The following is a 27543-nucleotide window of genomic DNA, read 5'->3' as shown; positions in this document are numbered from 1 at the left end:
AGAGATTGTTGTGATGGGGCTTACTCCTGCTGTCAGTCACGAGTGGGAGTCGTTCTTAAGAAGTGTTCTCTTGTAAAATTTATGGCATGAACATTTCCACAAACACAAAAAAATGTTGTATTTCTGCTGCTTTCATGCATCCAAAGCAACCAGTGGTGTCAGTTTTTCCCATCTTTTAACCTTCTTTTCACTCAGGTCAGCCATGATGCCATCACTGCACATGCTGAGCGTTAAGTCAGATTTATTATATTATAAAATACTCAGCCTAATTAGCCAAAAATCCATACTGATGAAATACTAATGAATGAGACCTTAAGAGAAAAAACAACTCCTCTTCTGGAACTTAGAGACAAACAAAAATACTAGTTTGAAAGTCAAACGAAAATAAACCCAAGTGATTCGGCAAGTGAACGGCGGGCCAACGTTCTGATGCTGTAATAGAGTGAACTGTGAATTACGGACTGTTTTTTGCTCGTTGCCAGCCACTGGCAGACTAATTAACAATCGCTCAACTCATACTGAACGGAAATTTTTTTTCATCCACCACAAAGATCGGAGATGCTTTCAAAGGACAAAATGTGCTCTAATCGTAAAACAAACAATAAAGACAAATTTAAAAAGGAAAATAGTGAATTTGAGGGGAAAAGAAAAATTAAAAGAAACAGACACTGTGTGTGTGTGTGTGTGTGTGTGTCTCTGGGGCAGCTGTGGCTCAGCAGGTAAAGCAGATCATCCGGTGATCACAGGGTTGGCAGCTAGTCCTGTCCACATGTCAAAGTGTTCTTTGGCAAGACACCGAACCTCAAATTGGTCCTGATGGTCAGGTCAGCACCTCGCATGGCAGCTCGCTGCCATCGACGCATGAGCGTGTATGTGAGTGCTTCAATGCGCAGTGTAAACGCAGCCATCAATCAGCAGAACGGCATGAAAGTGGCAGATGAAAACGTGTTTCGCATTACTCCGCATGCTTGTTTGTCCTGCTGCCCCCTAGTGGCCAACAAAATCTATTCTGCAGCTTTGAATGTCCCACCTGATTACGAACAGCCCCAAAAATTTAAGCGATATAGATTTTTTTGTATGTATGATTTAGAGAACAGAAATGATCACTAATAATTTAAGTAGAAAGACGACTACCCAGACTCAGGCCCCATAGAGCACATGTGTTTTCATGTTGTGTGTTCTCTCAGTTGTTTTGTTACCAGATGCATTAGGTGGCTGTCAAAGGATTCCTCTCGATTGTGTCTCAAATGGAAAGCACTTCTCCTGGGGTTATTTATCTTATATTTAAAAGGAAGCTTTGTACTCTTGGGAAAAAAGTAAATGCTGGACAGGGTTTATGCCAAAGTTATTGATGCTCGTGAGAGGGTTAACTGGTGCAACAAAAAAAAGAAAAATAAAAAAAAAGAACGATTATCACACCACCTCAGTATTGTACTGTCGTGTTCTTGTTTGCTAATTGTGCTGGGATTAAAAGCAGACGCAGCTCTCAAATCATATGCGAAGAGTGTGGGAGAAAATGAGAAGTAGCTTAAGTGGGTGAATGACTGAGAGAGCAAGTGTGTGCATTCAAGAGAGTGTGAGAGACGGGGTGGGGGGGCGGCAATAAATCTAGGACAGGCACTGACTGCAGGGTGAGGGGTGGGAGGGATTGTGAGGTAGAGAGGATTTCAGAGAGGGAAAGCAGAGCCGAAGAGGGAGGTGAAAGCAGTCGCGGAAAAAAAAGGGAGAGCCTCCGACACATGGTTCTTATTGTGAGGTGGGGGATTTGATTTATATTAATCATACAGATGGGCAGGAGGAGCTCACTGGCTTCAGACTGCTGAATTACAAGATATATCAGTTTACCTTGTGTCTAGGAAAAAGTCTTGGTTAGAGCCTTCCACTACTATTATGAAGCAATGAATGTCTTGGCTAGCATTGTTTATTGTTATTATTTCAGCTGCCCGACAGGAGAATCACTCCAGTGTGCTGGATTTTACTCAGTCTGTCAGAGAAGCTGCTCACTTAACTTCATTACAGTTAACAGAGGAGGGTTGCAGTATCGTAACACAGAATAAATGTTGTTTCTAAATGCTGTACACACGTTTGTTCAGCAATAAGGCTGCGCAGTACATCCTTCCAGCTGCGACATGGCGTTGCCCTCATGTGCAACAGTCACACAAAATTACCTCAAAACGCATCAAGCTACAAGTTTTGCTGGCTGATACAAAAAGAAAAGCTTGCAAGATTCTCATTTTTCCCATGACTAATCTACAACAAGAGTCTGTTTATTGTCTAAGCCTGTTTATCTTCTACTACAAACATTAAGCAAACCATTCTGACATCGTTACAAATGGTAGATAACATGTGAATAGCACAACAGCCGTGACCCCCCACCCCCATTGATAAAGCTTATTAAGAAATGTGCCTTTGCACATGTTCTCTACCCACTCATTCTTGCTTACAGAGTGGAGGGCTGAACCAACGTCGCAGACGTAGGCGGGAGGTTGTTTTGTTAGAAAAGGACAGACTTTCAAAGTACCTGAAGTGATGAAATTATGATTAACTTTTAGTCTGTGCATGATAACACACTGTATGCAAAATGTGAAATTTAATGTATTTTTTAACCCTACCTATTGCAATACTGCATTTTTTGCAATATCATTGTTCTCTAAGATATCAGTATTGTGCAGCCCTGCTCGGCAAAGGGTGCAAAACATAAGAAAAGACATGCTGCTGTAGTCGAAAACCCAACAGAGTTCTGAACTGTGGAACATTTCACAGAAGAGAGAAAGTCAAACTGAATGCACCAGATACAGATACTCCGCAGAGCTGAGCATCAAACCTCAATATGTTTGTTATTGGATTTATATTCACCAAGTCGGCAGAAAAAAAGAAGAAGTAGTGCTCAAGGTGCTGGCATTCAAAATAAGGACTGTACTTCTGTAGCAGTTTTTTTGTGGCTTTGTATTTTTATTGAATGATCTATCATCTGATGCATTATATTTCAAACCAACTCCAACTCAACCCAACTCCCACCTCCAGCCAGCCCCAAAACAAGAGCACTTTACCACCCCTGCAGACAACGTGTCCATAATTCACACAGAAGCATCAGTCAGATAGCGAGATCCAATGTGGACACGTGGAGGAGTCAGTCCACATTAATAATGATGTCTGTTCAGCGTTTTATTGTGACAATCAAATTATAAACCGAGATGCTGCTGCATCTGCTGGTCAGTTTAAAAATGCAACAGCTAAAGTGTCCCACCCAAAATCTAAACAGGCTCAGTTAAACACAGAGGACGGCCAGATTAGACTGCATGGCAGGCAATTAAAAGATGTGCCAGCGAGTAATTTTGTTGCCTTCCCACATCTTGTGATGAAGAAGAAGAAGAAGAAAAAAAAAGGTCTTTCTTCCAAGGTGTCCAGTCCTTGGCAGTCCTACCTCGAACACAGTTTACTTCCTCGTCTTAATGTCTGTCCAGTTAATTTAAACTGTAGCAGCTGAGTCTGAGGCTGTGCGGAGAGGCTGCCTAATTAATGGTTCAACTCGAGCTGGAGATACTGCGGGCTGTCTGCAGGGAAGGCAGCCAGACACTGGGCAAGAAAACCACAACCCCCCCCACTTGGCCGCTACTGATGGTATTAAGTTTGAGCTTATTTGGCCACAAGTGAGAAGCCGTTTTCTGTTCAATCTGCCTTTTAAGAGTCTTAAGGCGTGAACCCATCTTTATTCTTCTGTTTTCTATTTCTATATTTGAATAAATTTCAAATTCTGGGTTGACCGATATGGTATTTTAAGGTTTTTTCTTAGGGTCGACACAGATACTTACCGATTATTAGCAATCATGGAGACCAAAATACACTACATGGACAAAGGTGCTGACACACCTGACCATAACACCAACAGAGACTTTAATGACATGGTATTCTTCATACACAGACAGCTTTGCAGCTCTAACAGCTTCCACTCTTCTGTGAAGGTTTTCCACAACATTTTGGAGTGTTTCTGTGAATATTTTATCGCATTCATCCAGTAGAGCATTTGTGAGGTCAGGCAATGACGTTGGACAAAAAGACCTGGCTTGCCACAAAGTTGGAAGCATAGAATTGTCCAAAATGTCTTGGACTGTCTTGCTGAAGCATTAATATTTCCCTTCACTGGAAGTCAGGGGGCCGAGCCCAAACCCTGAGAAGACAAATACTTCTGTCTATATAGTGTCAATCTCCATAAAATTGTCTAAAGTTAGAATAACCAGTGATGAAATTGCAAATGGAATACAATTTACTCAAGTGCTGTACTGTCCTTACTCCTGTCCTGTTTTTACTCCAAATAAGCGTTTACTTCACTTTGCAGATCCAGATTATTCGGTGTTAACAGGCTATATGAGCGGTCGATAATCAATCTGTCACACAGATAATGATATGATCCATTACTTGCTTAAAGTGTGCATAAATACTGAAATATATAAACTCAGCACAACGTGTCCGATAGATAAATAAATCTGTCGTCTGCCGTGTCACTTGTTTTGCCAAGAGGACGCCTGATATGACAGCCAGACTCACCAGTGGGTCCACATGTGAAACTCGGTTAAACAAAGAGCTGAATGCTGGCACTGAGAGCCCTAATCAGTTGATGGTTGCATGTTTTTCCTGCCATTAATGTCCAACTCAAACGCCCATCTTTCCATTTTGTACATTCAGTAGCTGCTATGAACATTTTCAGTCTGTCTTTTCAAATGCAGCAGTGATAACACATCATGGACAGTGAAGATTGAACCATTTCGCCAAGCGCATCAGGGACCTCAGTGAATAATTAATTAAATTAAAATTAAATGTCTAATTAAAGCACCTGAGCAAATGGAGGCCACCCAGGTGATTTTAAATTGATTATCATTTTAAGCGAAGTGATGTCTTGAGGGATTTAACAATTCAATTTACACATTATTATTCATATTTTTATTGCAGGTCCCATTCATTGCAACTAATCAGTTTAATTTTTAGCGATTATGAAAACTACATAGCACAAGCAAACAATGACTGCGTCTGCAGTTCTTTGTTTGACAAGAATTAACGCTCAGAAGGTAAAAACGTTTCTTTGGAAATTTTAGTGAAAATGTTGAGACTGGACAGACATCAACATCACTGAAATCACATCACTGAAAAAGGTTTAAGGCTACATGAGAAAGAAGGATCCACGGATTTAAAAATCCAAATTTCTCCCCTGAGAAATGTACCTCTGTGGTACATTAAAATAAAAATCAGTACAACTTAGTACAGGTCTTAAAGCAGAACTTGCTTACAAAACACAAAATATGACAGTAAACACAGCTGTGTCAAATAATTATGCTTTGAAACGTACTGCACTGATGAGGCCTCAGCAGGTCAACTGTTAAGGCGCCGAGCCATTTGAACCGGAGCCATGTAGAGCACAGATTATCCAACTGTTAACTCGCTGTTAATTACCAGATGGTTACATGGCACATAAGTTTGAAAGTAAAACACACTGCGGAAACAGATTTATCTTTGTAAGCTGAATATAAGTCAGTGTTACAGGAGGACAGTGTGAGGGAGGACGGCAGGCGGAGGGGGGGGCAGGGTGGCCAGACGTTCTTTGGCCACCAACAGGATAAACAGCGAATTAACTGCAGGAGAAGACTTTGATTGCAAGCTGATTAAATGTAATTTCAGTTAAGTATGTGTAATCATTTTGTTTGACACAGATTTTCTCAGTAAAACTTTGGAAAATCTTTAAGGATCCACTGACTTCACCGCGCAGCACAAAGGAAACCGGCCTGAGAGGAAGAAATACATATAACATGCATGCATGGGAGCACAGGGCTGGGAAGGGATGGAGACACAGGACGGCATCAGAGAGACACGAAAAGGAGAAAACAGCCACACAGAGACAGAAAGACAGCTGTGAAACAGCTACTAAGACAAGAACAAAAAAGACCATAAGGAGGCACAATGTGGTCGTTTTGTGTCTGTCGGCTGTCATGTAGAGAAGGTGGAGGCCTTTTGCAGGTTTGTCTCAGACCATGATAACATGGCACAACAAGAGCTTCACGTTTAACATCCGGTGGGCCTGCACACATACACCAGAGTCCTACGAGGTAGGACTTTTGACGTTTGACGTGTCCCAACGTCTGAGCAAACAATCGTTTACTCTTTATGTAGCCATGGAAGCAGTCGCTGCCTTGTGTTCAGAAGAAATGTTGACTTCACTGACTTCAACATAAAAACTAAGGTCTCAGGTCTTCATTTTAACCAAGAGCGAACTCAGAGAACCGTGTGCTCCTGTAGAGTCGAGTAACGCTTAAAGAGAAACACGTCCTCTGTTCTCTGATGATCACATCCAGTGCCAGAGCAGCAAATGCTGAGCTAAAAACCTCCTTGTGGGTTCTCATATTTTAAGAAAAGCACATCATCTAAAACCTGCACTAAAAATCACACTGTAAAAAAAAATAGAAATAAAGGAAGGAACATAAAGGGTAGAGTGGCTTGTTGAAAAGTGCATACCCAGTAAAGCGCTGAACAATCTCCCCCCAGAGATTTCAGAGCGCCTGTCACGCCCTCTCAGTGGAGTTATGGTGTGGCCATGCATTTTGAAAAGCAAACGCCTTCAGAGAAATATCGGGTTGCTCAAGAAGTAAAATATTAATGATTACATAAACTGACAGAAAATGATCTGCAGCAGTGAAGTTTTGAGTTGTGGATTTCTGTTCAAGTGTATTGACTCTGCCAGCTGACACACACATGACTTTCAACATGAATTTTCACTCCTCCCGAAAGATTTCATCTGCTGGAGCCATTTGCAAACTGAGGTGCTGCATGATTAATTAGAAAAAGTTGCAGAAAGTTTGTTTTCCATCCACGGCTGCTCTGCAACACGTCAACACGCAGCAAATTAAGGTAGTCATAAATCCCATTCGGCTTCTGTTAATGTCAGGATCGATTATTTTGACTGACTGGCTGACTGTTTGATGGATTGCAGGGGGATTCAGATGGTCACACTTAATGCTGGCTTCTTGGTGAACAGTCTTTTATTCGTTGATTTTAACAAGAAAAGAACGTGGAGCCAAACAGACCAAGTGGTGCTGATTTTTTTAAGTGAACTGTACACGTGGGTGCAACTTTGGAGTACAAAAACACTGTTGCAGTCCTCATGAAATATTTAATAGGAGTTAGTAAAATCCAGAACTGGTATGAAAGGCATCTCACACATTAACAAACTCCTAACAGTTGTGTATAAACTGAGCGCTCTAATACCTATTTATAATGGATTAACAACCAGATGGTGGAACAGTGGATCAGCAGTTAGGCTGACAGTATGTGGATCACAGGTCACTGCTCCCCCCCTCCCAACCATCAGGGGAGAAATTTGGTCACTTTTTAGTCTGCCTTCATGTTAAACCTCAATCAGGGCTGCCCAGATCCATGGAAAACCTGCTTGTTATGTGTGGGGTTTCTGGAAGGTATTGTCACTCCTTTCCGAGAAGATCCAAAATTGCAAATGAGGGACGAATCAACAAGGGGAAGGAAAGGACGGGGCTTTGTGAAATGCTGACCGAAAAGCTGGCGTAGCCTGAGGGACTGATGGACATCTGAGGAGGGCTGAGGGATCGCTGAAAATGCGGCCAGAACTGCAGAGGCTAATTTGTCTTCCAAGACAAACCACAACCATATGGACAAGAAAGATGTGGGGGCAACCTAAACCAAAAAAAGCTGAAGGTGGAGCTTAAACCCTCCAGCAAGATGACAGCATGTAGGACTGAGTTTCTTTTCAAACAGAAAGCTATTTTAACAACCAAAATAATAACAATATGCATTTCCATTGACTACTTTTAAGCGAATATGCAGAAGAAGAGGAGGCAACAAGGTGTTGCAATTAAAAGAGCTCCAGTCAAACCTCAAATGAACGAAAAGAAACTTTTGGTTTGTTTCAGGTATTAATTTGAGGAATGAAATTTGGTGAGTCAAGTTCCAGTGGACATTCGAGTCACATGACTTATCATAATGTATCAAGTCTGTTTCCATTTAGCTTCTTCACTATATGGACAAAAGAATTGGGACACGTGACCCTTACCATCAACCAACAGGGACTTCAGTGACATCACACACACAGACAGGTTTGCAGCTCTGACAGCTTCCACTCTTCTGTGAAGGCTTTCCACAAGATTCTGGACGGTTTCTGTGGGAATTTTTGCCCATTTAAGCAGTAGAGCATTTGTGAGGTCAGGAACTGATGCTGCCACAAAGTTGGAAGCATAGCATTGTCCAAAATGTCTTGGTATGTTGAAGCATTAAGATGTCCCTTCACTGGAAGTCAGGGGCTGAGCCCAAACCCTAAAATCAGGCCCATCCCACACCTGAATTCAATAATATGTCCCAATACTTTTGTACATATAGTGCATCAATACACCAGCTTTTCCACGTCAGTCAAACAGTCTCCTATACTATGCTTATATTCCACTAATTTGTATTCCCCAGTATTTTAAGATAGTTGGCCTGACATAAACTCATGATTAGTTAAGTAGTCAACTATCAAAGACACAAGGATCTCAGATTCCCCCCTTCAGCACTCTAGTCTTTCCTCTCTGAAGGCAGACGTGTACTTGAGCTGAGAAGCAAGAGTTTAAAAAATAAATAAATAAATCGATGCCGTACACACACATCTCCAGGGATGAACAACCTCCTGCCTTTTATATCCACTGTGTCTCTCCCTGCGCTGATCTCATGACTCAGACTTACTACCCATTTTCTTCTGTTGCATCTCCTTCTCTGTTCAGCTTTTTTGTCTCCATGAGTAGAACACTTTGACGTGCACTCATGAAAAGAAGAAATTAACAATGCTTGAACAAAAAAAAAACAAAAAACCTTTAAGAGGCCATTTCCAGGAGAAAGCAGAATCATTGGAATCATCCAAAAACTCAAAGTTTTTTCTCTGTCATGCTGCAATAAGCTCACAATTCACCATACGTGGCTCACAGCTCTACACACTCACAATACTTTTGACAAGCTTTTCAAGAGAAAAAATGTTTTTAAAAGTCTGCTTATTCCTCTTTGGGCAAAACATGCACTAAATCTGGGTTTTCACCTTCCTCCATTTTTTGTTTCATTCTTTGTTCTTAGTTTTCCCCCAGTAGATTTCCCTTCAAAATGCAAAACTAGTCTCTTCACTTTGTGAATAAATTATCTTATTTTTGAAACAGATGGATAAACTGGAAAAACCACCTTGCAGTTGTGTGCATCCGCCAACCAGTTGCAGTTTACAGCAGGTTTTTGTTTTTTGACATGCATAATTCCAGTGAATAATTTCCACTGAGAAACATGATCTTCACAGTGGACTGACAGAGAGCTTCATCACATGGTGCAACATCAATCATCATCAGTATGAGCTTGTGGTGGGCTACAAAGCTTCAAATATGGATGTTGCTGCAGAGAAGCAACAGACTGTGATACATGAGGCTTCACACACATGTTCACCCCAGCAGCACAGACGATCTGCACAATCAGCACAGTTTCAAGGTGGACACCCAAGCCTAGTATCATCAACTCAGTCTCTGACCACATGTGAAACGGGACAGTAACAGTAACCTTGGCCTCTGACCTTGAACCAACAAAGTCTAATGTTGTCAACCTGACACAATTCAAAAACACCATGGGGGATAAAAATTTTAAAATTAAAGTATCTTCAGTAAGATTTTTTTTTGTTTTTCAAATGTCTTGCTTTTGGAAAGTGTTATTTCAACCAACTTCAGACAAAGATTCCACTCACCCTCGACATGTTCGGTTATTCCCAGTTGACTGACTCAGTGAATGCACAGACGGGACGACAGAGAAGAATGTCCGCGGTGAATTAAAACACACTGGGACTTTGTGGTGAGTTTGGAAATCAGCCTGAGCTGTCACACAGACGATCGCTGCTTTTTGTCACGTCTAACAACACGTCGGGGAATTCGGCCGCCGATTGGCCAAAAGACTGAAAGACCGTTCCCATGTCGAAAGAGCCGAGTACACACTTGTAACAAAAGTGTTGTGCTTACAGAAGTCCATAATAAATCCATCCTGTCTGCGTTTCAGGGAATGGTAATTCATTGTGGGGAAATGAACTACCTGTGATTAGTCTTGTCCTGTGTGTTTCTTTGAAAAAATCAAAATGCATAAATTGGGTATGCTCTTTTTTCACCCTCAATTTTCAGCACAATACTATTTTTTTTTTTTTAATTTCAGTGGCACGAGTGAGGAGCCTGTATTACCTTGAAGCCAAATTAGAGTGATAATGCAAATGGTAATGGAAATCGTGGAAGACCTCAAAGCCTCCACCTCAATTTTTCTCCTTAGGTAGCATCATGGAAAGTCCTTAAAGCTGGCACTTGATGAATCCAATCATGCATTTCACAGAGAATTAAGAGACCTGTGGGAGGTAATTACAGCTGGCAACCACAAATCCAGGTGCACCAATTAGCAGCAAATAAACATGATAAGATCATTTATACCCAAGGGAGCGTACAAAGGAGGTCCCTCAAATTTCATGTTGCTGTTACTGATCTTCCGTGTTTACTGCGTCTACTGTTAGCGCTCCAAAACAGCGTAAATAAACCACTGAAGTAAACACACCTGACTCAACAGAACAGTTTATATCTTCACATGATGATGCAGTTAGCATATTATTAGCATCTGTGAAAGTCAACAGTATATTTTCCTCGTATGCTACAGTAACAGACGGTGATGATATATGACAAGCTGCCATCACTCATTGTGCAGGAGCCGTGTGGGTGACCGCTGGTGTGACACCCACCGTCCTGCCCAGAGCATAAAGGTTCACAGCAAAGTCACGTCCCAGCACTTCGCTCCTGGCAAGCGGGTCCCATCTGGAAGCATCACCCCACAAACAAACACACTTGGATACACAAACACACTCGGATACACAAACAGCAGTTGAAGCTGGTCCGTGCTCAGGAGGCAACTCTCATCCCAAGCTTCGTTATTCCTGCACCGGCCAGAAGAGCCGACAGATGAGGCCGGCTGAGAAAAAGTGAAATATGTGTGAAAAATATTCGGATCCAGCAATAACAAGTTCTGCAACAAATGATTAGTGCCGCTACTGATTAAGCTGTTGATTAATTTTTCTGCGACGTCCTCAAATGTCTCATTCTGTGTTCAGTTCACTGTCATCGAGGACTAAAGAAAGCATAATATTTACATGTGAGAAACTGAAATGGAAGAATTTGGACATTTTTTTCTAGAAAATGACTCAAAACAGTAAGTAAGCTATAAAAACAGTTGCCAAGTAACTTGACTGTTGTGAAATCAATTTATCAACTATCCAATGCAACTTGAATTAAAAGAACTGTGGTTCATGGTCACTATTGGGGGTATTCCTGAGGAACGCTGACAGACATGATAAGCTCTGCCCTTTAATCAAACTTCAACACGATGCAGCCTGAATTTGGTAAAAGGGTGTTTGACCACCAGTGTTGCTTATGTGATGAGTTTCTGCATCCCATCTGATTATGAAAGATCCACCTCCCAACTGGTAAGACCTCAAAAGGTTTGCTTGGTCCCCACCACTACACAGCAAACACACAATGTAATCAATCAATGATGGTCTCTTGTGGAGCTGAGACAGATCATCCCACATGTTGTCCCATGGTCTGTTTAGTCTCTAGATCCAAGTCTAGACAGTTCAGGCTCTGATCTGATCTCTGAAATTTAATGCGTGTCATCATTTCCATATCTTCACTTCAGTCAAAAGAGCACACCTCTAATGCAATAAGCATAACGAAACCCTGAGGCTGGTAAAAAAAAAAGAGGAAAGACATAAATAATCAAATTTCTTTACCTGAAATTCCTACAGCGTCTAACAATGAAGAAGATGGAAGGACATGGAAAGATTCTACACACAGCATGACCCCACTGAACAAGATGCAAATCAATGCTACTGAATCACAATATCTGAAATAATCAACGTTTAAAATCTGGAGCTTTTCTACAGGGAATAAGTTGGAACAGATGGTTAACCAGTGAAAACCCCAAAGAGATTTCCTCCAAATACACATGCATTTTCAAATTATTTAGCTAATATTTTTTGTCAAATGATTAAACTAATTCACTTGACAGACATCGCTGGCTTCCAACCGCTGGTTTTCTGCATCTCTGGCTCAGACAAAGGACTACATGTTGGCTGCACGTCATCAAACATGTGAGCATCATTTGGGAATTTCAAAAATGGAGCAGCACTCCCCTTTAATCCTCATTAAAAGTATGGCAGTCATGATGAGCTCACTTGGTCATTTCACCCAGAACACACAATTTGTTCGGATAACAGGCTCACCTCTGGCATGTTCGAGCAAAGGGACTGAAGTACCACCATGAAAAATGACTTCCTCTGCGGCGTTGAATGTCACACTGCAATTGTAAGGGATGAACCTTGTTCTCCCAGTTCGCTCCTTCTTTGATTTCCCAGGGGGGTCGGAGTGCTTGTTTCAGGGAGTTGGACCTCCCATCAGTCATTCGAGATCATGCTTGTCTCCACTTGTAGCAGCAGAGGTCTGTCAGATCCCTGCACATCTTAACACAACAATAAGGCAGACTCATAATCTCAGCATCTCCAGCTTAGTTCGATTCTGGAGTGGAAATTGTTATTACTGTCTTGTCAAAGCCCAGTAAAGCCAAAGCACGCTTTGGTGCTTTAACATCAAAAAGGAAACCAATCTATTCCAGTCAATGACAAAAGAGGATTTTTTGTGATATGTTAACTTTTAAAAACAAGATTAAATAAACATTAGTATTACACTCAATAGCCAAGATTTACTCAACGTGATAATATTTATTTCATAGTTTAAAAATTAGATCTGTGGTTCTGAATGAGGCCTTTTATCTTTCAGGTTCGAAAAGTAATATAAACCCATCCCTTTCCAATTTCCCCAACTGAAGACTAGCAACTTTTTTATGCCATCATCTGTAACATGTTTATCCTACGGGGGACCGTGCGGGACTGGAGGCGAACCCAGCTGACACATGGGGCGACAGGTGGGCTACATCCTGGACAGATCGGCAGTTCTTCACAGGCCTAACAAATAGAGACAAAGGCTGAACTGAAAACATCATGAGGTTCACCAAAGATGTGAAAGAGAATTCATACGGGAAAAGCCCACAATTATGCTAATAGACTGTGACTGCACTTACACTAAGGCTGCAAGGAATTGTGGGACGGGATTATCTGGTCCTTAGTAGTTAGAGAATTCGACCAATCATGACCTATCATGGCTGCCATTTGGATACTCCTGAGTGATTTCATATCAAGAAAACTTCCTAATCAAAAAAGGACGATTTACCTGCCGCCAAACAACCTTTCACACTCACACCTATGGGAAATTGAGAGTCACCAATTTACCCAAACGAGTGAGGAAGCGGGACCACCTGAAGGAAAACTCATGCCAGAGAGCATGCAAATTGGACCCAAACAGGCCTAACTAGGCCTTTCAGTGAGGAGACAGTGTTAACCACCACGCCACCGTGCAGCCACAAATCATTCAATTCAATAGAACTATGGAAGGAAATGAAATGGAAAACAGGAAAGAGTGCTTTCCAAAAATGTGATTAAGATAATCATTTGTAGCTTTACCAAAAGCTTGTGTTTATGTTGCTACTCACTTCTAATTTGCAATTAGTTTTCTCCACAATTTTGAGTCTGTAAGAATGAAACCAAACGCACCACTGACAACTGACAACCACTCCCACAGAGCGAGGTCAGCAGGAAGCAGACGGCTGATTTTGACACTTTGGCAGTAATTAATTATTGAGTCCCAGAAAGCACAGTGGGATATCAGCCTTTTATACGGGACCCCGAGGGTGCGAATACAACATTATACAAATCAGCATTACGCCAACAGCAGGCGTCATTCATGACATTATACACCTCTACTCTGCCAAAACACAAAAACTGAAAACCTCGTGCGAACCTTGTAACCATGTCTGCCATAGGCCCTCGTTGGAGGTCAAGTTGTGTCACAATGAAGGCTACATTAGCCTACATAAGTCAGAGCACAACTCCACATGCATCTGCTTATGACATCCACTCCACCTCACCGTTACCTTGCATCACCCTGCAGGAAGCCAGTTTCAACATCACGCTGACAGACGGATGAAACCTACACCAGAACGATCTCTTATAAATCAATACTTCAAAACACATCAGGCAGGACTTTATGAGTCAAGTAAAAGCTGAAAATACTGTGTGTACCCTCAGATAATCAATACATTTGGTGGAGAGTGAGGAGAAAATGTGCTCCCAAATGACAAAACAAAGTGGAAAAGACAGGGAAAAAATAAGAAACTGCATCTAGCAAACGCAGTCAGAAGATGTCATTTCCTTCAACTGTCAGTGGAGTCAAAGATGCATGACATAGAAACATATGCTGTGACGCTCCCCTTAGGCCAATCGGCACAATTTGGAAACGGAACTGCCTGTATAACAGACGGACGACGCCAGATGAATGAATGGACAGACGACAGTAGGACAAATCGGGGTCAGTTCATAACCACCCCCAGTTTGACTGAACAAAAGTCAAACCATCTCATTGGAGTATGAGGCTGTGGATATTTGCTCCATATCCAACCCCAAGAGGAAATCAGTTTATGCTACAACTTTGATTTGCCAAGGTGTGACTGGTTGACTATTGAGTGTGTGTGTTTGTGTGTGAGACAAACCACAAAGCACTACATAAGAAGATCCTTGTTTTGGGCACCAACACTCCGACGCTCAGGTGAAAATCAACTGAAGCATCTTTGTCTTTTCTGAAAATCCTGAGTGGACTCAGAAGCCACGCCACATGCAACCTCAGCAGAATTCTGACAAACTGAGCCATTTAAAACGCAGCCAGTCGCCGGTCTCGACGATCTTGCTTATCAGGGGTTTCTAAGGATCCCTGAACCGCCTGCTCTCATTTGCTGGATAGAAAGTGATGGTTGTAAGCCACCGGCTTGTGATAAAATCAAAACTGGAGAGAGTATTTATTTGAAATCCGGTATAAACAAGACAGTTAAGCTTGATTTTGGTAATACGTCTATAATAAGGAACAGCTTGCACTAGTGTTGCCCACCTGAATATTGTCCACCGGACTGAGCATTTGACTGCACTTACTTTTGCGTTTCTTCTTCATCTTCAACAGAACTTGCAGAATGCTGTCAAGTCACCTGGTGGTCTTTCTTGGGACAGCACAGCTCTACCAGCACAGTAAAGTCAGTTTTCCTGTTTTTGTCATCAGTCCTCACTGAGGACCACAGTGCTTAGTTATGTAAGATCTAGAGGTGGAGTGGATAACATTTTGGACATCTGGCATTGATGCATTAATCATGATCCTCACAACCGGTCAGCAATATCACTGCTTAATCTGGCTTTCGCTTAGCAGTTGTGCCAAACATCTCTATACACAAACACAACAAAACACAGCTCATAAAAGTAGTCACGACATGTACGTTTTTGTCAACTGCTTTTCTTAGTAGAAAATGTGTTCAGTGGAGCACAGACGTCCGCCAATCAGGTGCACTGAGTCATTTGTTTTTTTAATTCATTAAAAAAAAGTTCTATGTCCTATCATTTCATAAATTATTCCAATACTTCTCCTGTCTTTTTAGGTATTAGCTATGCTGTTGTTTCAGTATTAGAAAATTTGGTAGTGTGACATCATGGTTGGCATCCAGGAGCAGCTGCATGAACAGATGACACAGTAACACATCTAACAAGATGCTACTGGACTTTAGGAGACTGGAAATATATTTTCTATACCAAAAACGTTGTCCCTGTTTGGGCTGTCACAGGTCCCAGGAGGGTACACTGCACCACCATAGAAAAGGTTCTGTGTGTGTGTGTGTGTGTGTGTGTGTGTGTGTGTGTGTGTGTGTGTGTGTGTGTGTGTGTGTGTGTGTGTGTGTGTGCGTCTGGCAGGATTTACTGCAGAGAAAAATCAAAAATGGTCGCTTTGTTGTCAGCTTTGTTGAGTTAATTCATTGCTTCTTAAGTAAACAGTAACTGAGGCAAACTTTTAATTAAAAGACTATTCGCTTCCAGCCAACCATTTATATAATGGGCCAATATACCCGTGTCCATTGGCAGGAGGCCAGTGTTGGCCGAACATGATAATGACTGGCCATAAGTAAAACAGCAAAGAAAATCTCATCAAGCCAATATGGGCCCAACTTTGGCTTTCTATTCAGCAGTCTGTCTTTGTAGCTCCTGCCCAGATAAACTTTAACTTTCTTACTAAATACTAAATCAGTTACTGATTGTTTGTTTTCCTTGTTAAAGGAATAACGATACAGATGAGCACACACACACACACACACACACACACACAAATAAATAAAATCCTTGTAAAGCTCGAACTCAAGCTATTAGATGCTGCCCTACATATGTACAATATATTTTTCTCTTTTTACTTTTAAATTCGTTCTGAAAGCAAACCAGTAAAATGGATTTCAAGCATTTCAGAATTAGAGTAATGAAGTCTGTGCAAAACTTTTAATTGTATGCGCTGTTATCTGCTGCTGATAGACTTGTGCATTTAGGCCAAACTCTCCTCCCTCACGTCCTCAGAGATCTCTATGACTAATTCATTATTCTAAGCCTCTTTAAGGTTGGCACTCAAAAGCTGTGTGATCACTGAGAGCAGATACAAAGAATGTGGAACTTTATTATTCTTAGTCCAATTTACTCTGGATTTACCAATCTGCTTCCCCCCATTGTGTGAAAATTACATATGCTTTGCTCAGTGATTTCACATGGAAAAAAAAGGCTGGCGCTGTTAAATATCTATGATAAATGCGGCACTAAACAGCATCCTGATCCGTTTCAGCCTCCACCTTTTCTGTATCCGAGGCTGAGAACACGTGCTGATGGTTGGGATGGCAGCAGCCAGGTCACCCCTCCTCACATCTAAGGCTGAAAATAGTCATAAAAGTAGGAATGTTTTCACTTCTGTGTTGTTTGAAGAAATGTACCTCCATTATATCAAAAGCTACGTGCGACACCTTTGAGTGTACAGTCATACTGGTTTATTTTTACTCTTGCCTTTCTTTAATTAATTCCAAATCAAACAGAGTCCAGTGCTGTACTATTCAAAGGGGGAAATAAGATCTCCCTGCCCCTGTGGCACTAAACAACTATCAATCTATCTCTGGGAGGTTGATAGGGTTTTAATCAATACCAGTGACTCAGTGATTATTTAGCCAGCAGCTGAGATTTCTGGCATCCAAAGCAAATGTTCCCATCTGCACACTGTGTTTTGGAACAAATTCTACTCACCCACCGGTGTTTTATTCTTCCACCCTCACCAGCTAGAACAAACTGTTCGCACTCACTGGAATTCACCTGCTGGATTTTTAACCACTCAATATGTTTGATCAATATACAAATACTATGGCTGCATAGGCTCAGTTCAAGGCTGTATGTGAGGATTTCAGAAATACAGAAATGGCTCAAATGCGCCACCCCAGCTTTAAAAATAAATGCTAACCAGACATCAAAAATAAATCATCTTAAATGTTTCAATTATTATTGATTATTAATCTTGAGTTTGATTTTGTTTAAAAATACTAGAATCAGCCCAGCACTCGCATTTTGCCCCAATAACACAGTCAGACTCACAGTAGGCAGTTTTTTCTTTCTTTTTTGTTTTTTTTATTGTTATTTATTGTTTTTTATTCCACCAACTTCTCCCAACCAATTTGAGCCAGATTATCAGATTTTACGTTGCCACAAAGGATTTGTTCACATACACAATCCCCACGATGCGGTCGACTTGTAGAACATAAGACCTCCTCCCATCCCAGGTTGCTAAAGCCCACGATTTCCCAGAAAAAAACAGAGGACACGACCTCAGTGTCCTCACTGACAGTCCTCACTACCCCACTGGCTGAATTTGAGGCTGATGGACATTTTTTTTGTGGCTGATTTAATCCACCAAGTAAGTGCCTTCATAGGTCTGCCTCGTCAGATTTCAGGGATCAAAACCTGCTGCTAATAATTAACCTCTAAAAGCACATTTGCATCACTGCTAGTTTTAATCGAACTACCAATATGGGGCTTATCTCACTAATAGTCTGTGCCTGCACGTTGTCCAACACAGTATAAAATCAATACACTCCTGTACCATGAAGAGGAAAAAAAAATCCTACTTTTTTTAAATGTAACCAATGCAAACAATCTAAAAGGAGTGTTCTACAGTGCCACGTGTCCTTGAGGGGCAGAAATCAGAGTGTCTTTTTGCACTGCATGTTTGTTGCCCACTTATCCCACACTGTTCTGCTGAAGGGCTCACTGCTGTTGTGTAGATGCTACATGCAGTGGAACATGTGGAGCTCGCACAGCCGCTGCCATTACAGTTTAGATTGGAAAAATATTGTTCTTCACCTTTTCTGGTGAATTAAATATTAATGAAATTAGGTTCTCATTTTTGCTTGTGCCCCCCCAGGGAACTGAACTAATACCCAATCTGAACTAACTGAACAGGTTGTTAACGTACACCCCACTGTCACGAGATGTTAGTTCTCCTGTTTTGACGTTACTCCAGCAGCGAACGGCATCATGAATCTTTTGCGTGGACGGTGTGAGAGATGTTTACTGAAATGTAAGGCTAACTCTTTAACATACACCAGAATTTTAATCAACCAGCAGCCTGGCCGAGAGCAAAGACGTGGAGCAGCTTGTAGCTTTTTGTTGCTTTGTGTGGATTAAATCCTGTTTCTGTGGTTTATGGTAAAATCACAGGAATGTCTTTTGCACCTCACAGAGCACAGCAGAGACTGTTATAATAGGCAGGGATTGCTTTTCTCTCAAAGCCGATGTAACCTAATGAAAGGATTGATCACACTGGGCATTGCTCAAACTGGAAGTCTGCTCCGGGGTAGGAAAAAAGGATGTTTTCATGGAGCACAGAGCACACAGCAAGTCGACTGAGGGCACAACCTTTATTCTATAAAAGCAGAATAAGTTCACCAGTGATATTTTGCCAACCTGCTCACAGGCCTGATTGTGTGCACTGCATGTTGGAAAGCAACATCGGGTTTCCATGCAGAACAGGTTGACTTGTGAAAGCCTGACGGTTTCAGGCTGCTCTGCTGAAATGGGTTATCAGTACGAGACTGAACGAGCAGCTCTGTCATTTTTATGTAGAGATGAATATGATTTGATGGGCTTCAGAACTGAAAATAGACATCTAATCTCTTTTTTAAAAGAAAAACAAAAAACTGTGATTTGAAGTGTAATGTCCACAACCTCACTTTTTTTTTAAAAAAAGTGGGTCAATGTTCCAGGGTTTAATTGGAAATTTAATTAGTAATGATTTCACCGGAAAAAGATGGAAGCTCCCTTTGACACAGTTTGGATCACATCCTAAATCAATCGCCTGTGGGTTGGAGGTGGAATAATTTCAACATTTTCTGTCAAACTTTGTTTTTGCCTCAGTTTTCTTATTGGATGTGAATGCTCAGTGAACGCCTCTTCGTCACCAGCGACGAGTGCATTTGATTTGAAGATGACAAAACAATGTGATGACTGAGGTCAGTGCTGAGGTCTAATTGGTGCAGCATCTGTTTCCCTGCGTTCACATCAGTGTGATTAAGATTCCCACATGTACGTTCAGCACATATGCACGCCGAACAGTCAGCCAGTCCTAGACGTCCTTATCGACTCATTTCAGGGTTATTTGGGATCATTTTCAGAGCTTCTTCAACGTTTTGGTTGTCGTTTGAATTTGGCAAAGCTGTGCAAACACCAATTCAACATATTCCGTTTAATCGCATTTGTAACTTTTACAGCAATTTCCATTTCTTTAAGAACACATCAGTGTTGCATTCAGAGTGTCAGAGTTCTGCTCTTAAGTCAGACACGTCTGCAAAGTAAGAAACCTTAGAAATGTAATGAGGACTACGTTAAAAAAAAAAAAAAGGAGGAATGTAATCAGAAAAGTAGGTAAGTAAACAAAACAGTGCTGTGAACTCGTATTAAAGCAGAACGTGTCACCCCAGGCCAAACACTGAAGCTGTCAATGCTGGCAGAACTCCAGCAAAACCACAAACGATGGCCAGGCTATGGACCACACTGCAATGTTTATTCACATCAATTTGAAAAGCTGCTGTGTTTTGTCCACACAAACAAACTCTAAGCACAAAGTGGAAAGCCTGTCAGTCAGACGCAGGAGAGAGGGGACGTCATGTTCAGGGGATTAACAAAAGGAGCTGGCAGCCAGCATCTTGAGGCAGGTAGAAACGTTCATCAACATTCACAACAGAAATGTCATTTTGTTTTTTATTACTTTCACTGGGCTTGAAATATAACACGGACAGAAGATAACAGAATAAGGAGTAACACTCGTCACAGCGATGTCCTGAAACTGCTTGTCTTGTCCAACGAATCGTTTTTAGAAGAAAAGGACAGTTTTAAGGAAAAATGATCTCAATCAATGTAGCAGAACCTTCTCTATGTCAAAAACTGGTGAACCTACATTACCCACAATGCAACCCAACCACTGACCGTTTGGTTGGATATTTGGCCAGCGGTTCTCAAGGACCCTTAAACTTACAGAAATTAGAACCTGCATTTGATGAGAACTTTATGAAACCCAGGACGAGAACAGTCACACATTGTGCCGCTTATGGACGGGATTAGAGTGAAAATAAATAATTCAACCTTTTTGCAGGGGAAGCCCTTGGCTGATTTTTCAACCTTCAGAGCCAATGGCCTTTAAGCACTTAATTCACCACTAATAGCACCTTTGGTCGCATCTTATTTTTAATTAAGAATGTCAAATCAATTTAAAACTAAACATTCAATAGAGCAGGTATCTGCCTTTTCCAAACACACTAACATTGTGTAAATATAAGTGACACAGTCGGTGGAGTCGGTGCCGTGTTTGCAGACTGTGTTGACACTCATACAACTTGTAACTCCAAAGTGGGAGATACTGGAGTCACATGTCCTATTTGTAATTACCACTGGTACACTAGAGGGGAGATTTTCTTTTGTCATCCTGCAGCTTGTATTTACAGTAAGTCTTACATGACGTGATCTGACACAACACTACAAAATGTCACCAACCCGTACAGCTCGTTTAAATGCACTCCCACTTGTGCCATGCTGACAATGAGAAGCAGTCATGAACTCTGCGAGCGCTAACCAGACACGGTGAACTGGTGCGGGAAAAGCAATCCCACAGCTGAAAACAATACTGTGCAGGGAATTAAGCGTTGGCTGACTGTAGAAGAGGAAGCTGACGCTGGTGGCCAGACTGGAGCATGTGAATCTGAGTCCTTTAGCAGGTCTGCAGCACTGGGAATTCGGCGTGTGTGCTGAAAGATAGGCCGAAAGCTCAAATCTGGTCATTTTTACCTCAGTGCACTGATGGCAGACAAATCCTTCATATGGAAGCCAACAGTCCACTGAGAGATGCTGTTGACATGCAGAGCGGGTGAGCTAACACCTCCGCAGTGCACAGTTTATCTGCTTTGACTTGGTCGATCTCTCCGGCTTTTACAGACAGACAAACGACATGTGCAGTATGTATTACTAATCACAAACACCCACAGACGTTATCTCTCATGTCTCATTTTTAGCCTTCCACACTGTGACGCCTCACAGCCCTCACTGGGGGAAACAACGCATTCATTCAGATGTATTAACTCGAAAGGACACAATATGGTCGTACCCAGTGCAGCCACACAATAAAACCCAGGCTTTGCAATAAACTCACACATATTTTATTTTATCCTGAGCTATTTATTATACTGTGAAGTGTATCATGACAGCATTTGAAAAATCACAAAATTCTGAGTTATGGCTTCATGATTCCGCCTTTGAGGGTCCGCCACCGACTGCTAATGAGACATTTATTACGACTTGGGTCTCATTTTCACAGTATTGGCCGTCACTTCTCTCAGTTGATGTGGGTTGTAACTTTGTAACAAACAACTTAATTGTGGAGTTCTGTGAACATGATGACGTTGCCATGACAAAAACCAAGCAGGTCGTAAACAAGCATGTGACTGTCCATCCCTTTCTCTCTCTCCCTTGTTTCTCCTTCATGTCCCCTCTGCCCTGGACCATCAGGGTTCAGATGTTTTTGGATCTGGAACACTTGCTGGACATTTAGCCTGTCCTCTTGTCTCTCTTCTCAGCTCTGCTCTTGTGTGTCCTTTTAGAGGACTCCATGGTGGACAAGAGGTGTCTCTCAGGTGTGTTCGGCTGTTCCTGGAAGTTGCTCAACGTGCTGCTGGGTCCATAGTCTTCATACATGTTCACAGTCTCCCAGTAATCTTGTCTTTTCTGTACACATGACATCTACTGCACATCTGTCCATCCTGAAGAGAAATCTGTACAGGAAGCAAAACCACTTCAGAGTCCGGCATGAACGCTTGCCCTCCTTTGTCCAGGGCATGTAAACTCTGTTTGGACAAGTGAAAAATAAACGTGACGTCTAATGTTACGCTGATCTCAAACACACTGGCTAAAGCAGTAGGAGTTGGAGTAGTTCCTTCAGCCACGTCACCAATAATAAATCCAATCTAAAACAAGTGCACGATGAAATGCCAGCGCAACAGAACTGCAAAACGAAACAGCAAAGGAAACCCGTCAAGAGAATGTCCATTTATATTTTTATGTAAATGTTGATTTTACATGTTTATTTTAAACGGGCTTAAATTTTTAAATTTAAATTTCTTAAATTTTTTTCCAGCCTCACACAGGGAAGGTGACAGAGCCCTAAGCAAAGCTATCAGACCTGGTGAGAGGTTACACAATCCTGGCTGCAAACCCCTGATCACTTTGTACAACAGGGGAGGTCACCCACCCCATTCGTGGGCATGTGTCACCTGTCAAACATGAACATAACATCACTTACCGTTTCCTCTGCTCAAATTTGTATTCCATGTAGTCCTCTTAGTGGAATTAAAGGGGCCACCTTCAGTGTAACCTTTGCTTCGTTCAGAAATCTCATTCTCTTTCAGAGTGTCAGGGGAGACAACTTAAATTAAGCATGAGATATAGTGACATTTCACGACACGACCAACAGAGTTAGAGGAAAAGGATTACACTCCTGTAAAACCATAGAAAGAAAGCAGTGTGCCACAGTAGGTGGCATCACGTCTAGGCGATTAAAAGAAAAGGATAAAAGCTGTTCAGTAAAGCCCACCTGACGACACAGCTAACATCCCTCTCAGAAGGTATCCCAAAAAGTAACCGTTCATCTCGAGCCATGACGAAAGACCCTATTGTGCATCTCAATCCATTTTACAGGTGTTTTTCCCCCACAATGCAAATGTGGAATCTAGCTGGTAGAAATGCTCCAAAGTCTGACTCACAATACCACAGGCAGTAGAGAAAGCTATTTCAAATCAAAGGCGCTGTGAAATCTGTGTGCGCGGTGCCGCACATAAGAGCTGATTTCATACTAAACATAGTGATCGCCCAATATAGAAGACAGATTGCCTCCCTGCCGAGCATAGTTAGAGAACTACAAGATGTCCTTGCAATCACCAAAAATGCTTGTACCCCCTTCTCTCCTGCGCCGAATCAGGAAAGTTTTTGCTGATGTGAACGCACTCTGAGCGTCAGGGGTAAATTTGTTTCTGAAATGTAAAGTCAAGGTATTTTTTTTTTAGAGAAGATTCATTCTGAATTAAGCAAAACTGGAAAAATGAAAGTTTTATACAACAAACTTCCACGCACTTTATCTTTATATACTATACATGAGTCACCGCCACTCAAATGAGTGGTTATTCTGTACAGCGTCAGGCAGGTGGTGGATCCGTTCAGACGGCGGTTACTGACTCTGACTTCCAAAGAGAAAAATAAATTCTCACCCTGCTTAACTTCTAGGAAAAGCAGATGTTTAGATTCAGATTATATGTTTAAATACCACATATGTCTGTAAGAGTTTCTGAGCACAACACAGAGATGAGGGGGTTAAATCAAGTTATTTCCTGGAGTATTCACGCCAGCCTATTGATCGTGTTCTAAAAATCCTAGTAAACTGCTCAGACAAGTATCACGACTGGTAAACAGATAAGATTGAAGCTGTAGAAGGACCGTTTACTGCAGGAATGATCTGAGAAGTGAGGGAGGTGGCAGAGAATATCCTACAGCCTCATAGTAATAAATACCATAAATGTGTTTCTGTGGTTTCAGTGACTACCGGAGAACCCGTGACCACACATTTCTGTGACTGTGTTACGTGGCAGGCTTCTGAAACACACTGGGTGTGTTTGTATTGGTCTGTGATTGTTACGACATGATGCTGTGCGCTCTCGTAAAAACACAAGTGAGGCATCGACAACTTCATCAGCATCTTCATGTGATTAATTAACTGGTTGGACGTCAGCTAATAAAATTTACTTGCGTTAGTCACCACTGACTACTTATGAAAGTACTACTTACTACTACAATATGCTTTATAATTTGCCAAAACAGCGAATGAGATTTTGTTTTAATATGTCAGAAACCTTAGAATGAACCAGCGGCAGCCTGTGTGGACTGCACAGTATTTATAAATGCTGCGGCATACAAACAGTGTCGTGCTGTCGACAACATGACACACAATGTCAGCGTTTCTTCTTTTTCTTTTGGATGAGGCCGACTAGACGCTCACTCACGTTTTCCAACTGAAACACTGAAGAAAAGGTACCGCTGGGTTCAGGTATCAGACAACGGTACCCAACTCTGTGTTTGTGCAGCTGAAAAAGTGAAATTCAATAAAGTTGTGAACGAGCTGTTTGGCGTGTACACGTCTTGACTGTAGTCGATCGAGTGTTTTGATCGAGAGATGCCTGGAGCCTTGAATAAGATCTTCACAGACGTGAAATAAATGGCAAACTATCGTCTAAATGTCTGTCTCAAGCCAATCCGTGAGCCAAACAACCTATGATGCATGTTTTATTTACTGTGCTTAATCTTCACTCTTCAGAAAAGGGGCTTTTTAGCAGATTGAAAACCAACTGAGGGTGTTTTCAACATGCTAAACTGAATTTACTGAGGCGTTCATCGCCGGCTACAAAACATGCGTGCTTTTAACTTTCAAATATGTCAAGATTCTGCCCATAAGGTCTACAAAGGAAAGGGGTGATGCATTGTAAACAAACAGTGCACTGCTTTCAGCGAGAACTATCCAACAAGCCCTGGAGCCCTTGGTAGAGTCTTGCACATCACGCTACATCTGAGGGAATCAGTGCTTCACAAAAGGTTCCTTTCAGAGCTGATGAAGGACGACGTCCTTAGAATTCATTCCACAACGACCGAGCAAGGGCTTGAAGCAAAGATACAGCTCCGAGCACCGAAAGGACTCAGAGTCATTCCAATTATCGTTTTTACAATTAAGAAAATTCCACTTTGGGCCTGCTCCAATAATTAGAGAAAATCAATTACATAAAAGATTTGACAGGCCCACCTGCGACTGTAACAAAAGAAGAAGGCTGCAAGTACAAGGTCCTGTCTTTCTGGAAACAGCTTTTTTTCCTTATTGTTTCCAGTAGGTGGTTGTTGCTTCTGTTCAGAGAGCGCAGATTGGTTTTAGCCTTGAGCCCACCTGTAAAATAAAAAATACTACCAATGCCACGCTCCAAACAGGTTCACCGTTATCTGATGTGGCATGATGCTGCCAGCAAATGCCACATCGCACACTGCTTCCCTTCAGCATTGACTGAGAGCTGCTAGCTAAATATAAAAACCATATGCTTTGTGGATGCGAACACAAACTAAAGTGGCAGGTGTGCCAACAACAATGCGACATCCTGACATCATGGCAGCACACAACAAAAACAGAATTACTAAATAGCAACACTGACTCATTTGGAGTCACGAGGTGCTGATGCATATGGATAGACAGGGAGGTTTCCACTGCCTGTGTTTCACACACAGCAGGATGGAAACACAGGAAACCTCTTCAAGCACAGCAACAGAGCAAAGGCTTCATTTCACCACATGTAAATCAATTAGGCTGCAACATGAGAGCTGCTGTGTCACACTGCTGCTTTGTCTGCTCTCTGTCCAGTGTCTACTCTCGGAGATAGGCTGGTGCTGGGAAGGCTGCCAACTACATACAAACCATGACTGGGCAAACTGGGCTCCCCAGGCCATGTCATGGAGCTGAATGCAGACGCAGCTCCGAGCAATTAGTGCTACTTAATCAGTGCATTTGCCACACCTAGTTCCATGTAACACTAACGTTCCAGGTAATTCAACATATTTGGGCTTTGGGCTGTTGGTCGGACAACATAAAGACATTGGAAGAAGCCACCTTGTGCTCGGCTTTCACTGCTTTTTGGGGTTTTACAGACCAAACTGCCAATTCATTTCTTGACTAATCAATAACAAAAATAATCATTCGATAATCATTAGCTGCAGTCCAAAAAGAAATTTGCAACAGAAAATATGTTTATTTTAGGAAAACAACAGAAGGAGTCTTTGTTTCAGGTAAGTTGGCCCATGTTTATATAGCAGAACATACAGTACATAATATTATAGCGTTTAGCCCCAAATCCGATGCCTTCATTTCTGAACTGTGACAAAACGTGGACGTGTCACCGCACGAGAAGTAACCAGAAAACTTCAAAAGGCTTTCATCAGAGGAAACACGCCTTGCTGAAGTGTCCCTGAAAAACCTTAACCGCTGTCAGCTGCAGGAATGCTGCCCTGCACCTGACCTCTGACCTTCACGTGGAGGAGCAGAAAAGATTTCGCTCACAGGCATCACATAAAACCAGCTGCTATTTAACTGTGCCTGAGTGAATGAGGAGTGACCGATCGCACTGGCATATTGACAAAAAATAAATAAAAATCCCAGTGAGGCTTTTATTTAATCAGCTCTGCAGGAAACTGAACCGTTAGCCTGTTTACGATGTTTTGCGTGAGCCCAAAGATATGAAAATTTTGAGGAGAGAAGAATATGGAATAATAATTTCATTACAGTACTGTATTTTACCCAGAGCAGTCTTAAAGTCCATGATATTGCTTTTTCACACCTGGGGATTTGACTGCTTAGCTGTTCATCCAGCGAGTCTGCTGCATTTCTCTTGAGGTATTCTTACAAAATGTTTATTTAGCATACGAGTGTGACAAGGAGAGAGTGGTTTAAGCTGCCAGGGTGGGAGCCATGAGGCTTCTGTGTCTGCATGGAGCTTGAGGTCTCTGAGGCCAAGAGCATCTGAAACCATCCTTGGAGGCAGCCGGCCATGCGCCAAATCTGTTACTGCAATTACTTTTGACAGCAGCACCTTCATTGTCCAGGATGGTGGGTATCCCTGTTCTGAGCAACGCTGACCACAGGCGTTGGCAGGATTTGTGCAGGCAGGGTTTTGCAGCAGCACACTCGCTCCGCAGCCTTGGTGAAGCCATCAAGGAGAGTATATTCTTTAGTGCGCACATAGGCGTTTCTTTTGTGTGGTAATGAAATTGAGGCAAGACTTACTGAAAATGAGTAGGAAAGGAGATATATTGTAGATGCAGATTGCCTGAAACGATGCAAGGGATGCTTGTGCAGTAAATATGGAAAGAATTGCAGATTTCCCTGC

The 27543-nt window shown here is 41.9% G+C and overlaps 1 protein-coding gene across 1 annotated transcript in view; it reads right to left on the bottom strand.

Moving 5' to 3' along the window:
- Positions 1 to 27543, bottom strand: part of tmem132e (transmembrane protein 132E) — a 306518-nt gene that overhangs the window by 276724 nt on the left and 2251 nt on the right. The window lies entirely within an intron of this gene.

Source organism: Scatophagus argus, chromosome 14 (assembly GCF_020382885.2).
Source record: "Scatophagus argus isolate fScaArg1 chromosome 14, fScaArg1.pri, whole genome shotgun sequence".
Lineage (NCBI taxonomy): Eukaryota > Metazoa > Chordata > Actinopteri > Scatophagidae > Scatophagus > Scatophagus argus.
This window is presented reverse-complemented; position numbering and strand designations above follow the sequence as displayed.